The 11,718-nt window shown below is 43.0% G+C and overlaps 1 pseudogene; it reads left to right on the plus strand.

The window, feature by feature from the left end:
• The first annotated feature begins 409 nt into the window (after positions 1 to 409).
• LOC136452050 (peroxidase 5-like) lies at positions 410 to 1,491 on the plus strand (annotated as a pseudogene).
• Positions 1,492 to 11,718: the final 10,227 nt, after the last annotated feature.

The raw sequence follows: 11,718 nt of genomic DNA on the forward strand, positions 1-11,718 counted from the left end.
CTAAATGTAAGTACACATGCTAAATCTATGGCTAGTGATCCCATAACGATTATATCACATCCCTCTATGCATGCCACCTGAATCTTAAGCAGGAGAATCCCCAGGCCCAGGTGGCCTGCAAATTCAAACGCACCATGTGTCGGCGCCATGTTCGAAGCTTCGTCTAAGAATCAGAGTCCAGGAGTGGCAGTGGCAGTGGCAGTGACAGCTATATATATGCACACGAACATCTCAAGCTGCAGTTCGTCCAGCACGATAGTCACCACTCGCCAAATCCCGTTGCGTCTGCACCATGTGCTAGTTGCTACTTATTTATCCAGATCTTGCATCCTCTTGTCTAGCTAGTGTTCCAGGTCTCGACTGCTCTGCCTCTCGATCTCTGCATATCTAACGAGCAACGCAGCGCAGCATGTCACGTGGCGCCGACGTGATGCTGCTGCTCTTGGTAGCCCTCCATAAGCTCCTGCCGACAGTCGTCACTGATGCCGCTCTGCAGGAAGATTTCTACACGAGCAGCACCAATTGCACCGTCGACGTCGAGGCCACCGTGGTGAGCGTCGTCCAGCAGTTCATCTCCGCGGACCGTGGCGTCGGCGCAGGCCTTATCCGCCTCCACTTCCACGACTGCTTCGTCAAGGTATACTACGTACCGGAACATAATTTGCGCACTATATTCTCGAATCTGGATTGAAGATAAAGACGGTTAAATCGAAATGCATGATCTTGTACGTGCCAGGGTTGCGATGGTTCGGTTCTCCTTGACCCGAGCTCCGCCAACCCGGACCCGGAGAAGGCGTCGCCGTCGAACGGCGGCCTCCGTGGGCTGGAGGTGATCCATGATGCGAAGCGGCAGCTCGAGAGCGTGTGCCCGGGGACCGTGTCGTGCGCCGACATCCTCGCCTTCGCCGCGCGCGACGCGGCCAACATCCTGAGCTCCGGGGCGATCAACTACGGCGTCCCGTCCGGCCGCCGGGACGGGCTCACCTCGGCCACGTCCGACGCCAGCCAGAGCCTGCCCCCGCCGTTCGCCCAGCTCGACCGTCTCACGGAGCTCTTCGCCGCCAAGGGGTTCACGCAGGAGGAGCTCGTCACGCTCTCCGGCGCGCACTCCATCGGCCGCGCTCACTGCGCGTCCTTCTCGCAGCGGATACACCCCAACGTCAGCGACACCATGGACGAGGAGTACGGCGCCGGGCTGCAGCAGCAGTGCCCCATGGACGCCGGGGACGCGGTGGCGGTGGACCAGGCACGCCTGCCGACCTCGACAACCAGTATTACAGGAACGTGCTCGACGGGAAGGTGCTCCTCAACTCGGACTGGGCGCTCATCAGCGATAACACGACGAGGCAGATGGTGGCGGACAACGCGGGAAACCAGGCGCAGTGGGCGGCGAAGTTCATCGACGCCATGCACAAGATGGGCGCCTTGGACGTGCTCACTGGAGACCAGGGCGAAGTGAGGAGCTTCTGCAACGTCACCAACAGCGGCTAACGGAGCTGGTGGACCAGCAGTTGAGCAGTGTGAAAAATAGGGTCGTCATGACTCATGAACGTACAATTACATAAGGGTAGCTACATACTGCATTATTTGTAATCTGTTACTCCCTCCAACAGTCACACTCACACAGAAGTGTGTGCGTCACTTACAGTTAAACTATATAAACATCGACATCATGTATAATTTACACTAGTAAAAATTCAATATAATACTCCTATTATTCTTTCAAGAATGCTATTAGATTAAACAAATGCACATAATCATGAAAGAATGAGGTGATTTTCCTAGCTGCCTCTGCTTCAAGCAGTTCACTCTGTTTTATATTTTTTTTGCCCCCTTGGACCCATCTTCCCCCCTTTGTGCAATGCACATGAAACATGGCCCAGCCGCCCAGGAATTATGCCCCAATGTTACATTATTGAGTGGGTGGTTCTCAAGTGGATGTATGTAATGATGGAAACGTAACATATGCATCTTTATTTTACTATTGGTGGAGAGTCATCAAATGTACAAGAGGTATCACGATTATAACATGGGGGTTACAAAGTTTTGATAGGTGAGGTATTATTTTTCTGTAGCTTGGTGTAACTTACCCAAAAAAAATTTTGCTGTGCTTAAATTATACCCACCATGCAACAACTTGCATGATCATATCACTTTGGTTCAACAACTTGTCTCTTATGACCATATACAGTTCAAATATGCTCAACAGATTGCACCTGATCACACACCAGTCACATGACATGAATGCACCAGTTGGTTTATGTACATTAGTGATTTGCGCGTGCATGGTTGCGCGTAGAGACACCTCGAATTGATGTTATATTTCTCCCGTGTAAAAATTGCAGCGGTAGTTAATTGCAAATAGCATATTAATATGGACATGATTGCAACATAACATTGCATTAGTCCCCTTTGTATGATGCAATGCACACACCATGCAATTATTATACATGCCATAGACTATTTCCAGCCTAACAAGAAGCCCACGCGTGTAGATGTGTACTTGCTGTCATCAAGGACTAGGTATGTTGTAGTATTTGTGTGTTGGGCTTGGTGTGTTTGTCTACCGTGCTAGCTGCACGGCTCTCACCACCGCCAATGCTTGAATCATTCATTCAAACATAGATTGTACTGATGAATACATTGTGATGCCGTTCTGCCATACATGTATTTGATTTGTGTGTTAATCTATCATTGTATTTGTGCATCACTGCTAGTAATGCTAAATTATTAGTTGAGATATTAATTGTAATCATGAAAATACTTATTGCACCATTGTTCTATAATCCATGTGTTCCTTTGATGTGTTTGAATAATGTATACACATATTAGTCTTAGTTCCCGTATTTGAGATTTTAGTGCAATGCAAAAGAATAGAGAAAGGGTACTCACTGTTTTTGTTGTTGTTCACTAATGTTTGAGTCACCTACTGAATAAACAAGTAGCACTCGGTGCTTAAATTAGCAATGTTCTGTGAATTCGCAAAATTAAGCCTATTTTCAGGGACTCCCCTGTTGACCCTTTAAAAAAAGCCTATTTTCGGGTTCACGGACAAGCCCGCTTGCATCCCTAGTTTTGACATGGATATTTATGTTTCTCTTAGTTCTACAATGGTAGTGGACAATTGTTGGTGACTATGCTAAAAGTCACAAGTCACGAATTTTTTGCGTGAAATACACGTGTGTAAAGCGACCAGGAATCAAAATCATGACTTGAGGCCTCACACGAGCCTCCCCTACCACTCCACCCAAAAGTTACTTGTCACTAATTGAATTTCCTTTTATATTCACAATATTGAATCTTGTAATTAATATTTGAAACCTGAATGATTTTATATAAAAAGTTTGAAACTGAAATGTTTTAGATCTCACCAAGTAGTACAACTTTGGTTCAGGTCGTATCTCCATCCGAGGTCATTTGAACAAACTGAAAATTTTGAATTTCATACTATGATAATTTAAAACATAGTTTTTGGACTCTAAATGATTTTAAATGAAAAAATTGTCATCTGTAAAGTTGTAGATCTATTCTAGCTCTATAATTTTGATATAAAGTTTGTCTTCATCCAACTCGATTTGTAAAAGTTATGATTTTTTGTGTTGCATTGTATTCTTCTTCTCCTTTTCTTTGTGTTTACTTCCTTCTATTCTTTTAGCTGGTTGATCCACAGATTGTGTTCTCCGGCTGGATGGACATATGCTAAATTTTCTGCTTGTTTTTTGTTCTTCGTGCTTTGTGCTAGAGCACCATGGAAAATGTGTGCTCCATCCATCTATCCTCCACTTTGGGATTTTGAGACCTTGGTTATTTATCGATCTCTCGCTTTTTCCCATCATTCTTATCTTCTTTTCCTTTTTTTATTCTCTTTTATTTTATTCACCCATTTTCTGCTTTGTTGGTTTCTTGAAAAAAAATCCAATAATCTCAGTTTGGATCTGTGTGATGTTTTATTGTTTGGTTGTAGGCTCTCTCTCTCTCTCTCTCTCCCACAACCTCTACCTCTATGGCCAGCAGCCTTACACCTTTGCAACAAGGTGTGGTACTGTGTACTGCTATACTTATCCTTTCATTAGCAGTTGTGTCGTCTTATATCTATACGTGATGTCACTATCCCAAATCTGGACACCACTGTCGGTTCAAAAACCTCCTTCACTGCCAGATTTTGAACCGACAGTGGCGTACCGGCACTGATGGAGGGTTGACATCACTGTCGGTTTTTAAAAACCAACACTGATCTACAGGCAACAGTGTCGGTTCCTGGCTCCACCCGACAGTGTCTAGTTGAACAACACTGCCGGTTTATAGTCCCAACCGACAGTGATGGTTGCATCAAGAGTGTCGGTTCTTGGCTCAAGCCAACAGTGTTGAACAAGCCTACACTGTTGGTTCACGGCTCAAGCCAGCAGTGTTGAGCAAGCCAACACTGTCGGTTCATGGCTCAAGCCGACAGTGTTCGTTGCTAACCGGCAGTGATGGTCTGTTCGTATTTTATTATTTTATAATTTATTTTAATTTATATTTTTTTCGTGGAATTAGGATTCGCTTTATATACGCTACGTAGACGACAGGTCCATCAATATTAAATATTACAAATGTTACGGTTACAGTTCAAATGTTTTTATCCAGATCTCGATCCCTCAACATAAAAAAGAAATGTTTTCGGACTTCACAGATTGTGCAATACTTCTCGGACTTCTTACAATAATCTGGCGAGCCACTCTGGGCCATACTGGTCCTTGTACTTCACGGATTGTGCAATGGAAAATACTCTATCTTTTTCCAATACCTCGGCTAAGATGAATTTTGCGAGCTCCGATTGTAGTGCGACAATCTCCATGTCTAACAGTCTTTGGTGGTTATATTTCTTGCGCTGTCGTTCAAAAAAGATGATATCCAAAAAGGAACAGTAAATCATTTTGTTGAATTATTAACAGACATAAATGAAATGGGGATTATACACACCAACTTATCGACTTCTTTCGATTTCCCGCCGATGTAGCGAAGCATTGCCCACATTACATAAAACATGCATTCATTGTTTCCCACCGGCTGTGATAGGTACTTCCCCTCTATTTCGACAACCATGAATAGGATCGGTGTCCCACCGATATGTCTTCTTGACACTGAGCAACATTAAAGGGAGAAATATTAGAAAGTGGTATGTGTGATTAGAAAATAATATGTTATTAGAATCACTTACTAATTCAGCACTGCCACCAGTGCATCCAGATGATAAAATGGTTTTTTCTTCGAGTCCCACACCTCGATTAGATTTTTGGCAAGATTGACACAAATGAAGATGAAATGGTTGCTGCAATCACAGAATCCTAATTATCGAATAATCTTAACGAAAAAAGAAGCATAAAATTAAAAGCTGAGAACACATACTCGCAGTTGTAGGCTAGAAGTATGTGGGTTTTCTTCTTCATCGTGAATTCATCGAAAACAGCAATCAATCTCTATTTCAGGTCTTCCACGTCACATCCATGGAGGCCTAGAGATGTCCTCTCATTGACTCACAAGGGGTCCAAGAAGACTATGTAATCCCATTTGCTTTTTAGAATACAAAATTTTGCTATACACCTACATAAAATCATGAGAAGTGCTCAAAAGTTAACAATTTGTGTCTTGAGAGAGTAGTTAATTATAATATCGTGCGTGTAGGGTACTTACATAGTCCATAGCGTCAATATTTGAACATCGAGAGAGCGTTTCTAGTATAGCTGGAACAAGCAGTCCCACTCGACATCGAACTTCTCTTCTTCAGGATAATAGAAAATAGGTGGCGAACGGATAATAACCTCAAAACCAAAGTCGTCTGTCTCTGTTGCTTGAGCCATGTATTATTTATGTAACTGGCGCATATATGTTGTCAGATTTTTTTACTCATGATCGGGACCCAAAAGATTGCCCCTTTCATACTTCATTACCGGTGTTCCCGTCCCTTGTACATCATAATAGATGTTCGCGGCCTCTTCCATGGTTAATCCTGGGTTGTCTTCGACGTACTTCTGTATGTTCCTTAAATCTTTATTGTGTATTTCTTCTTCTCTTGTTGTAGTGTATTTATTCTGTGTTTGCCTTTCAAATTCAGACTTCCACAAAAACGAAGGCAGTGAGGCACAGAGATTGAAGAAACTAACACAATCTTCCTTTGAGATGTGTGCTGTAACTTTTTCTTTCATCAAGGTGGTAACGCTGCCACTGAACAGCCTTTTTCTTTTCTATTGGTCCACTTTGGGAGCATTAGCGACCAAATCCAAGGACCTTTTCTGCGACTACGAGGATGTCCTTGATCTTGTTTTGGGCTAAGGTGGAGGAGGAGGAGGAGGAGGATGACGATGAGAATTATATTTTCCTGGCGCTGATGAAGATGGAGGAGGAGGATGAGGAGTCTCTTTTCTCGGGGCTAATGAAGATGGAGTTGGACAAGGAGGAATAGAAGGAGACCTCTGTCTTCTCGGGGGTGATGGCTCCGGATGAGGAGGGGAGTGATCTCTGTTGGGAGATGGTGAGTGATCATCGCGGGTGGGCGAAGACTCGTAGTCATCCTCATCATCAGAGGACAATTGATGGTCAAGCTTAATGAAGCGCTTATGTCAGGCCACTTGAGAGCCCTTGTTTTGACCAAGTTTCGGCCTATCTTCCGCTATGGGGTACTCAATGGGTATCTTGTTATACTTCTTATCAAGTATTCTATCAATGGTGACGCGAGCGTACCCCTATGGAATTGGGCAGCCATTAATTGTCCCATCTCCCACAGGCCTGGCCTGGCCGAGCACCACCCTGTCCTTTGTCCATTCTTGATGGATGTACAACTTGACATTGATGGGTTCAGTGATGCCGTCCACCGGATGAGGCACATTCGCCTCTTCTTCATCAAGCAGGGTCGATCCGTAGCTGCTATGACCCCTAAACTGTGGGCTAAAGGCAGTAGGAGTAGGGTTTTGTGGTACTCCTGACCCCTTGGACAGCAAAATTTGCTCGATTCACGCTTCAACAATCGCCTCAATTCATGCTTCCATTCTGTCTTCCACCTCTTTTAGTCGCCTCAAATACTCTGCCTCATGTTCCGCTCTACCCTTCGAGCGACTCCGGTAAGTGTTAGATTCTTAGGGGAATGCTAGTTTCCAAGGAACAACACCAGTTCCTCTAGTGCGACCAGGGTGCTCCTTGGTTCGGAGTGCTTGGGTGAGCACATCTTTCTCCCTATTAGAAGTGCGAGTCTCTTGCCTCACCTCCTCAGTTACCTAGGAGATCCTCTGGATGAGTTCGCTCATGATTTATTTGTGGAGCTAAAGCTCCCGTCCTCGGCGTGTCGTATATTCCTCCCCATATAGTATAATACCAATCTGGCCTCCCAATCAGCGGTCTCAACCTGAATGCCTTCCTCAGCAAGGCGATCCATCTTTTGAAGTTCTGCTTCAAATTCTGGCATCTTTTTGGCGTAGCCACGAGAGCCGAGATGATGAGGATTCGTTGCTTTCTGCGAGTTCTCCTTATTCTTCCTGCTCAGTGCTAAGTACTTCTTGGATAACCTATATTCCTTGAAATCCTACCAGAAGTCCTTCTGCTTGCTAAACTATCCACCATCGAAATCTGGTTCTTTATTTTGAAGGACAAAATTCTTTTACAATGTCCCCTTGAAATTCTTGAAGCATGTCCCATGATTTCTTTTGCTTTTTTCTTGACGAACTCCCTGTCATACTCGGTTGGGAAAGTGAAATACTCTAGGATCTTGACATCCCATATGTAATCCTTCTTACTTTCGGGAACCCTCCATGGGTCATCATCTTTCCCAATCCACTTCCTGTACCTAATCGGGATGAAGTCCATAACAAGTAACCCGAGGATAGTCTTGTATTTGGTCAAAGCTATAGGTGGTGAGAGTGGATCCCCGAATTCATTGAACTCAGTAATGTGCCAGTGTGCATTCCTACCAACAGGAATCTTTGACATGCCTCGCTTGGATCTGGCCTTCCTGCTACCCGAACCCTCTGGCTCCTCGATCGGCGGAGGCTCCTGCTAGAGACACCACGTAAGTTATGACCCTCTCAATTGATTAGCGTGTGTGGCTACATAGTCACATGATACCAAAGTTACCCTGCCATCTTGGTCATTTTGACCCAGATCGAGCAGGCCGGACGGGGTCCATGGCTACTCGTTCTCACCATCCTGATTGACACCATCACCGTTTGTCGGATCATGTGGCTCTCCCGTCCTAGCGATATCAGCCGCTTCTTGTTGCCAATCTGTTCTTCGGCGACGGGGTAACAGGCGACGATGAGTCTATATATATATATATATATATATATATATATATATGTGTGTGTGTGTGTGTGTGTGTGTGTGTGTGTGTGTGTTTAAAGCAAAGTCTAACAATAAGTCCACATACAACAAAGTCAAATAATAGTATATGTTCACCTAGAATAAATTTATTGTTTGATTGACCACATACAACAAAGTCCACCTACTGTTCTACGAAACTAAGCCTACATCAACTTCCAAATAAGAAAAGCAATGACCATAGCCATAAATAAAAGCATGACATCTTTCCAAGACCAAGGAGCAATTCTCCTAATCTTCACATCTCCGGTGGGTGGCTTCTCTTCAATCTCCAGTGGCAGCGGATGGTCATGGTTTGCATTCATTAGACCATAGTAGGTCGGTTGTCCATGGTTTGTAAGGTAGGCCGAATGACTATATTAGGCCCTCAAAGCTTCAGCTTCTGTGTTGTATTTTTTATGCAAATTACCAGGGTAGCGATTGACTTGAGCATAGCAATCTTCCCAGGTTCGATAAATCCCAGGCACGTGACCAACATGCACTACATACCATACCATGGTTGCCTATACATTTAAGTAAATTAGGTTGTCATTCAAACATGATGTATTCTTATAAAATTTAATATATTTATGAATAACACACAACTATTGCATAGATAGGAGTGTTTGGAAAACAGCTATTCACGTGCCTTAGTAATAGTTACTACAACTTATGATTATATCATTATTGCACATGACCATAGCCTCAGTCCAATTAATATATTAAGTCATCATAACCTTAGTCTAAGTGCATTGAACCCTCTACGATGCATAAAAGATTAAGAAAAGTTGTTAGATGTAGGAAAGATATAAAGAATATTTTTTTATTCATTAAAAACCAAATGATGATTTAGAGATCCAGTTTAAGACTTTTGGATATACTCCTAGAGATGTCTCAGAGTCTTCAGTCTCACTATAAATCCCCCAACCATCGGTGTGAGGTTCTTTCACAAGTATCAGTGTAGGTAAGCATCTTTCCAAATTCCAATCTTCTTTGATTATGTTGTTTCTTCCTGCCTGATACTGATCGAACAACCCTCATTTGCTTGTAGTTAGCCAAAGTCCAATTAACTTTTCTTTATCTTGGTTTTTGCACAAGCTTGAAACTTGAAGTGACTCATAATCAGCTCTAGGAATGAGATTTGTGAAAGGAGTAAGAAGACCCAAATCTTTTAGAAATTGGTTGTAGTTGTACTTGTACCTATCTGGTCCATTCTAAGATGTGCATATATTAGTTCTATAGGTCAAAAATATATATACTTCATCCTGACATCCAAAAACATTGAGCATCAGTGGCACTACAGACTAGACATTCATGATCAAACTGTATGCTAGCATTGCAATAAAGTAGCAGTAACATAAATTATGGCAAGTAAATTATCATATCAAATAATAAGTTGTAGTACTTCATAAACGAAAAGCCTCTACTGATTCAAGTAAGCAACTATGGGATATTTCATCAGACATGTAGCGAGCAGTGAACCATGCACTCACCATGGAGGTGGGAAAGCAGCTGTTCACGCACTCCTGAAGGCCTCAGCGGTGGGACGGACGGTGCGGTGCTCCGGCTTGGCACGGACGGCGCGGAGCTCTAGCTTGGGGCGGTGGACGGCATGGGGTGGTGCTCTGGTATGGGGCGGTGATCCGGTGTGGGGTGGTGCTCGAGCGGTGCTCCGGCGTGGGGTGGTGCTCCGGCAAGGGGTGGTGCTCCGGCGGCGCGGGGGGAGGTGTTGGCGCGGGGTTGAAATGAATTTGGATAATTTCAACCCGCGCCATTTTTATATCAGTAGCTCATCACTGCCAGTTCTGCTTGTAAACCAACAGTGATGGGGTACATCACTGCCGGGTCATTCCCCAAACCGGTAGTGATGTGGTGTAGCAGTTAGGTGTTAAGTAGGATAAGTTTTCATTTTCTTTCAAACTCTTTCTACTGGCACAACGGTTAAGACTCCTCAACTTAGCCTCCGAGACCCGTGTTCGAGTCCCAGGCGGCCCAAAATTTTTTGTTCTATTTTATAATTTTTTAAGCGGCCTAAAGGTCAAAAGAAAAAAGTAAATAGCCCTTCACACATCCTAGACTAACGTAGCGGTTAAGTCTCTAAAATCTACAGCTCGAGACCCGCGCTCGAACCCGAGGGCTAGCACAATTTTTTTAATTTTTTATATATCACTGCCGGTTTTCAAAATAAACCGACCGTGATAAACAGTATCACTGTCAGTTTATTCTCATTAATGCCGGTTTTTTTTCAATGCCGGTTTTTTGAAACCGACTTTGATGTTTATATATTAAAAAAATTCTTTTATATACTGAATAAATAGAAGCATATGTATTCTTATGTCGAAATGGATTGAAATTTTTTGGCAGTCTTGTACACCCAAATTAAGACCCCACACAGGATCTCAGGTTTTTCTGATCAGTTTTTTATTTATTATATTTTTCTGTGTGCTGAATGTGACAAAAGAGGGTGAATTTCATCTTGGACCCGATAGATTTCTTCATCCACCTCCACAAAATATTATTTCGAGGGCACATTAGAGCCTATGTAAAAGTTTGGAACCATTTTGGATCTTTTCGTGGGTAGACTCAGTTCAACTTATAATTAATTGGTGTCGTCGTGCGGAAATTCAATTAAACCTTAGAAAGTAGCAAACCATCTCCAAAAAATCCCAAACTTGGTGGTTCCTTCACACGTGGCACGTGCAAGCCTAAGAAAAAGTTTGAGACGAATACGACACCGGAATGCCTATGAACCACATAAACCTTGATAACCTATGTGTATAGTCATGGTTCGATGAAAAGACACATGTACATCTGTGAAGCATGTATACCCCGTCTATATCGAAATGGCTTGAAATTTTTTTGGCAAGCATGTACACCAAAATTAAGACCACACACAGGATATGAGGTATTTCTGATTAGTTTTTTTATTTATTATATTTTTCTATGTGCTGAATGAGACAAAAGAGGGTGAATTTCATCTTGGACCCAATATATTTTGTCATCCACCTCCACAAAATTCTTATCCCTAAGGCACATTAGAGCCTGTGTAAAAGTTTGGCACCATTCTAGATCTTTTTGTGGGTAGACTCAGTTCAACCTATAATTAATCGGTGTCGTTGCGGGGAAATTCAATTAAACCTCATAAAGTAGCAAACCATCTCCGAAAAATCCCAAACTTTGTGCTTTCTTCACACATGGCAACGTGGAAGCCTAAGAAAAAGGTTGAGACGAATACGACACCGGAATGTATATTTCTAGTTGCCCAACAAATGTTACACGAATTACATGCATGACAATAATTAAACACACAAAGCTGTACAAATTAAAATTAGAACTCAATTAAACTATGACCTTGAAACCAACCTAATAAACATTAATAACTATCGGAATCAC

This window comes from Miscanthus floridulus, chromosome 5 (genome assembly GCF_019320115.1).
Source record: "Miscanthus floridulus cultivar M001 chromosome 5, ASM1932011v1, whole genome shotgun sequence".
Lineage (NCBI taxonomy): Eukaryota > Viridiplantae > Streptophyta > Magnoliopsida > Poales > Poaceae > Miscanthus > Miscanthus floridulus.